Below are 6,511 nucleotides of genomic sequence, written 5' to 3'. Positions count from 1 at the left end.
AGGCTCATCTGAACATCCAGAAAGAGGGATCCTGGGTCTATGCATGTCCCCAAAGGGGAGAAATGGAGAGTGAGGCTTGCCTAGTTTGCATGAAAAATTGCCCTTGAGCTTCTCCAAACACTGTATGCTCAGGAGCCTGAACTTGATAACTGGTAGAACTGGGGCGCGGACAGGCTAAGCAAGCCACTCAGGATGCCTAGGTGCTCCTGGTGCCCCGCTCCCCTCCCACAGGCCAGGGGCTGCTTGGGGAGCCTGACTCCAGCTCTGAGGGATAAAGTTCTTATGCAGCTTGTTGAGGGTGAAAGATGAGGAAACATGGCATGTATGTTTGGGAAGCTGCCAGCCTGATGAAGAAATGTACATAACAAGACTGAGTCTGTACTTTGGGGCATCAGGCTGGCGTGACAGCCTCTGTCAGAGGAATTGGTCTTTCCCTGTTTCTTGCCTTGATTCTCCGCCCATGGCAGCAAGATGCCCACCAGCATTTCCAGATTCATAATAGCAGAGTGGGCTTTTTGTCCTCATTAATTCCAGCAAAAGTCTTAATGTTGATCCCTGCACCAAATGCTGTGGCCAGAGTCAGGGATGGGGTAAAATCTCGTATTGGCCAAGCCTGGGCTGGGTGCTAACTTCTGGTGATGGGACCTACAGGAATCTTACAGACTGAGTGGGTGGCTCAGCGGGGGCATGCTGTCCACCTTGCCCCAGGGTTTAGGCTTGCCCCACACTGTCCCTGTCTCCCTTGACGATTCTGTTCCCTCTGCCTCCCATGGTCCTAGCCGTGCTGACCGCCTAGCCTGGCCCACATAGCTTAACTACACATACTGCACTCAGGAGTCCCAGTACAGTGCCTGCCCCTGAGAGAGAACCCCACCTTCCCAGCCTGGCCCAGCCCCTCAACTGACCACAGGACCATCAGGAGAGGCTGGTACAGACTATCTTGGTGGAATCTCTTCCAGAGGGAAAGGCCCCAGGAAGTCTGGGCCCAAAATGAGGAGTAAAGCTTATTGTTTGGGGGCCTCTTGGCAGGTTTATCTGCAGGTTTCTCCATTTCCAAGCCGTAGTCCCTGAGGCTGGGAGAAGGCAGGTAAGGGGAGAAAGTGACAGTGAGCCCAGGAATGAAGAAGCGAGAGAGGAGAGAAGTGAGAGCCTGAGAGGGCAGGGCCGGGTAGATGTGGGGCTCTGGAGTCACACCCAGCTCAACAATTCCCCAGCTCCCTGGAGAAACTGGACTTGGCGCTGTCTGACCAGCAGCTGTCAGTGAGCTCACAGAGCCTCAGGAGGCACCTGGGCGAGCCAGCCTCCCTCCTTCGCCTCCTTCCTCCTTCTGCACCCTCACAGCAGACTCCTCCCTCCCCCTCCTTGGCCTCATGCCTGTGGGGATTGGAGAAGGTGGAGCTCCCTGGGATTTGGAAGTGGGATGCACTGGCATTCCTGAGCCTCCTCCTGGTGGTCTGTGGCTCCCTCGGCAGCGGCAGGGGAGGCCCTTAAGGCACCCAAGAGGGCCTGAACCTCTGGAGCGGCCCTCAGGGAAGACAGCCTCCGGGTGCTGGGAGCCTCCCCTCCCCTCCAAAACCTACTGCAGTCCAGTGGGCAGGAGGCCGAGATCCTGGAGGAGGAGGGGTAACGATATTTTACAGTGTGTTAGCTGGGTGCCTCTTAACTGCCAACTAATCTATCTGGTCTTTTCCAGAACAATTTTGGGGCCTGGGGAGAAGGAGGTGATGGAGTGATGAGACTTGACTAGACCATTAGCCACATGTAGCTATTTAAATTTAAATTCATAAAAAAGGAATGAAATAAAAAGAATTCTTCCAGTGCACATTCAGAGCATCTGGTGTGCTCAGTAGCTTCGTACGGGGCAGCGCAGGTACAGGACATGCCCATCACGGCGGAGAGTTCCACTGGACAGGGTTGGGCAAGGGGCTGACCTTGCCCCCTCCTGACCCTGGCTCCCTGAATGACCCCACAGGCCACTTCCTGACACTGGGCGTGTCCAGGGCAGGGACGCGGTGTCGGGGGATAAGGCCAAGCCGGACTAGTCCTGTCCGCGGGGCGGTTTCTGCAGCCTGCCCACTGGCCCTCACACCACCCAGGCGGGCCCGGCGGGCGCCCCCTGCTGGCCGCGAGCGGCAGGGCGCCAAGGGCGGCAAGGTGGGGCGGGGGGCCGGGATCCCGGCGCCGATGATGCCGAGGGGACCGTCCCCGGGGAGTGCGGGCCCGGAGCAACTGGTGACCCAGCGCCGCCTAGGCCCGGCGCAGAGCGGCCTTCGGGGCGCGGCCGGGGGCAGCAGCCCGCGCCCTCCGCACCCCGGGTGTTCGGGCTAATCCGGCAGGTAAGGAGTATTTCTCCTCCCGAAGGAAGGGAAGGTTCCGCAGGACGCGGATGGGAGGCAGCCTCGGAGGCGCGTCCGGCCGCTCGCGTTGCCGCGGGAAGGAGAGGCCCGGGAGGGCCGAGGCCGGAGCCGCCGGGGCCGGGGCCGGCGGGGCGGGAACGCGGCCTGTCGCCTCTCTCCCGTCCCCCGCTCCCCGCCCGGCCCTCCCCCGGCCGCCTCCCCACAGGCCCGCACGGCGCGTTCGCGGCCACGGCCGCCTCGTCTTCCCCATTCTCCGGAGGAACAAACTCAGGCCGCTGAGGAGCCCAAGCAGGGTCTCAGCCGCCCGCCTCCGGGGACACGCGCACCCCGTCGGCCGAGGGAACGGCGGCACGAGCCGAGGGAACAAGGGTCGGCGCGGCCCAGCCCACGGGGCGCCTTCCCCGCCCGCTCACAAGCATGACTACAGCCTTAGGCAGAAGCTACCAGGGGTAACAGTCCGTGTTATAAAATGCTCCTTCGGGCCCTCCGAGCAGTCAGCCGCCCGGCCGTGGGGGTCTCCATCCCGCCTGTGGCTGGGCCAGGCGTGGGTTCGCGGGGCCCCGCCTCTGGGGCGTGGGGAGACCAGGCGCGGACCTTACCCCCACGTGAGGGTAAGAGTATTCTGAAACGAGCTGGGAGCGGCGGGAAACTGGCTTGGGGTTCCCTGTGTCCAGGGTAAAAGCACGCAGGCAGGCCACGGACTAGGCCCACCCGGCTCTAGAGTCCCGCGGTCCCGGCCGGCGTGATCGCGGACCTGGCGGCCCCCGGGCCGAGGTTCGGGGAACCCGAGGCTCGTTCCCCTCCTCACCACGAGATGTCGCTGCTCTTCACAATTCCAGGGCCCTGGACTGGAGAACCGCCAGCCCTACTTACAGAATCAGAAGCCCTCGGCGGGGGCCCAGCAGTCTGTTTTCAGCAAGCCCCGCGGGAATTCTGATGCCTGCTCCCGCTTGAGAACCACTGATGTGGGCCGTCCTGCAGACGCTGCTGCCCCTGAGGTCTGGCCCCTCAGGTGGTCAGCGTAACTCAGTCTGTCGCCCACCCGGAATTCCCACTCTGCTACCTAATTTGAGCTGGACCTACAGAGCCTTGAGTTCCTCTATTGCAAAATGGGGATGATAGTATCCACCAGACAGAGCTGTTAGGAGCCTCAACTGGGACAGTGTCTGAAAATGTTTGCGAACGTGAAGAACAATGCTGTAGGGGAGTGTCTGGGCTGTGGCTGTTTTATTCCGTCTGCTGAGTTCCAAACCGAGTTGAAATGCAGCTGGTTCTGTGAATCCAATCCTCTTTCTTTCCTTCCCTCCAACACTCTTATTCCTCTCCCCACCTAAAATGGCCATTCAGAGACCCAGGGAAAGCCATGCTCAAAGCAGTAAACAACCCCAAAATATCTCAACTTGAATTGTGCACTCACCGCGGGCTAGACCCCGAGCTACCTGTTTCATGTATTTTATGAAATCCTTACGCAACCCTGCAACGTTGGTACTGTGAAAGACGCTGATAAGGAAAGTGAGGCATAGAGAGATTATACAATTTTCCCCCAGTCATGGGGCTGGATTTGAACTCAGGCAGCCCGTCAGTGTAGCCCTGGTCTCAGTGGTCACACAGTGCTGCCCCTAGAGCATGCTTCTCAGGCCCCTGCAGTGAGGGACAGAGTGCCCTAGTGAAAAGAGCACTGGGTTACGATTCACTCTGTAGCTCTGTGACCATGGGTGAATCATTGTCTCAAGTGGATGCAAAGGGGGTTCATTATGTCATGCACACAGCAGAGTGCCTGACACGTAGTAGGTCCTTAGTGTATATCACGTGTTCAACAGCCTTCTCTTTCCCCATTGTCTCCTCCTCAGATCAGACAGAGATGGTTGTGGGATCCAGAGGGATGAAGCTCATGCTGTCTTCATAACGCCCCTGAAAGTCATGTGCCACTGGGAGAGGAGCTCCAGTGCTGGCCCTTGCTCACCGCAGCCTCCCCAGGGGCTCCCGGCTGCTGCTGTGGGTTCATGGGCATAGGCTGCTCATTGTTTCCTACCACGGTGGCTCTGAACTGCCCTGGAGGTGTCCAGGGGAACCCTGGCATTGTTCAGAGAGGGGGACTCTGCCATGCCTAGTAGATGGTTTTGTTTCCGCAGCTCCCCTTCTGACTCTGGCCAAGCTCTCACGCCTCACTCAGCCCACTGCCTCTCAGACGGGGCAGGAGGCCACGGGGCCTCGGGAAGGGCGCTCAGTGGTAAGGGGTGAGGGAGCCAAGTGGGTGTGCAGTGCCGAGGCATGCTGATCTAAATTTGTGTTCTGTCTCTTACTAGATATTTATATTTCAACAAGTCCCATTGTCAAGTCTCAGTTTTCTCATCTATTCATTGGGAACTTTTTTTTAACATTTTTAACTCCAAAATGGATAGGCATATATTTGGATTTTTGTTTCCCATTCACATTTGGGCTTTTTCTCAGTTCTAATTCTGTTCTGACCTGAAGCCTCTGTTCACCTAGGGGAGACCCCTACACTTTGCCTTGCAACCCCCTGTGGAAATGTGTGAGTTACTGACATGCCTGACTCCCCAAAAAGGGCCAAAACCAGTGTGTTCACCCCTGTACCACTGATGCAGTCTTCTGTCCTTTGCATCGCTCTGTCTAAATTCACAGTCCGTGGAGAGGGTGCGTGCAGTTGCCCAGCTGTGGTTTCTGGGCCAGCCTTGGCTAAAGAAGATCAGGACACTTCACTGACTATCATATCAAAACTGTACACATGGGGGAAAGAGCTTATTCTCCAGTAGAAAATAAATCCCAAGTTAAAAGAAAAAAAAGTACACCATACTTTTTTGGAGGTAATTGGTGGAGGGTGCAGTTCTACTTGTTCATGAAACTCCAAGCTCTGGTCGGTGTGGCAGATGTACCCCAAGAAGGTCCCTCCTTGGCTCTACTTCCTGGTGTTTGCACCTAGAGCCTGTAGGTGAGTGGGCCTGCCTCGGGGGACGTACACGCTGGAGTATTTAATGGTAGTGGGACATTTTTGTCTGCAGGTTGTTCTCAAATGATTCCGTAAAAAAGACCCATGATAATGGGATATATGTAAGACTAGAAAGATTGAGAGTGTGCACGTGATCATGATCTGTTAGCAGTTGGGGAATCTGGGTGAGGAGGAGGGTGTGCAACTTTTAAATCTGAGATTATTTTGGGGAAAAAAAACTGTATTAAGTAAAAGAAACAAGATACAAAAGAGAACATACCGTATGATTTCACTTATATGAATTTCTGAACAGGCAAAGCTAATCTATGGTGATAGAGATCAGAACAGTTATTGCCTCTGGGGAGGGTACAGAATTGACTGGGAGAAAGATGAGGGGAATTTCTGGGGGGATAAATGTTTCTGTACATTGGTTATACAGTGTATATTCAATCATTAAAACTCAGAACTGTACACTTAAAGTCTGTGCATTTTATTTTGTAAATTATGTCTTGATTTAAAAGGATATGAGGAAAATACATAAAGAGAGGGTAAACAAAACTAGAAATGGTGCTTGAAAGACCAGCAAAAATGCCAAACCTCAGTTGACCTTGCTTAAGAGAAAAAGGTCCAATATCAAACTACCAGCCAATGTCAGGAATGAGAAAGAGCAATACCTACAGATAAGGCTCAACACACGCACAAAATAATGTGGAATTGTTTTCTCATTAAACGGTATAGTTAGGTCTTACACGCTTGTCTTGTATGTGTTAAACCACAATAAAATGGGTCAGAACAACAGGACATTAGATCAGATGGGTCAGAAGAGCAGGACAAAGGGGAAATAAAAATAGGGTCCAAACAGAAACAAAAGATAAAGCCACGAGAGAGGTCTCCTGCCAGCAGGGCCAGAAAATGTCATATATTGTTAAAAGTCGGTGTGCTGTTGACCTGAGGTTGGAAAATCTTGTATTTATTGTTTGTTCTGTGCTGGGCACCTTGCACTAACCTCGTGTAATTTCATAGAAGCCTACAAAGTAGGGAATTTTATTATTTTTGTGTTTTACAGATGAGGAAGCAAAGGCTTAGGGAGGTTAAGTCCAAGGTCACAAAGCAAGGAAGAGGCAGACCTGGGTTTCAAAGCCCAGCAACTGGGCACAGAGCTTGTGAATTCACCCCAGAGCCGGACACACAGGCCCTGGCTCCGTGT

The 6,511-nt window shown here is 54.5% G+C and overlaps 1 long non-coding RNA gene across 2 annotated transcripts; it reads left to right on the top strand.

The window, feature by feature from the left end:
• Positions 1-1,455: 1,455 nt before the first annotated feature.
• LOC118971849 (uncharacterized) lies at positions 1,456-5,775 on the top strand. Of its 2 annotated transcripts, XR_005060557.2 has the most exons (4): positions 1,473-2,336; positions 2,563-2,806; positions 3,197-3,355; positions 4,208-5,775. It is a non-coding gene; the product is annotated as an uncharacterized lncRNA (long non-coding RNA). The 2 variants fall into 2 exon arrangements; XR_005060556.2 differs by having other exon boundaries at positions 1,456-2,336; positions 3,197-5,775.
• Positions 5,776-6,511: the final 736 nt, after the last annotated feature.

This window comes from Manis javanica, chromosome 11, assembly GCF_040802235.1.
Source record: "Manis javanica isolate MJ-LG chromosome 11, MJ_LKY, whole genome shotgun sequence".
Taxonomy (NCBI): domain Eukaryota; kingdom Metazoa; phylum Chordata; class Mammalia; order Pholidota; family Manidae; genus Manis; species Manis javanica.
The sequence above is the reverse complement of the archived record's forward strand: the minus strand, read 5'-3'. Positions and strand labels throughout refer to the sequence as shown.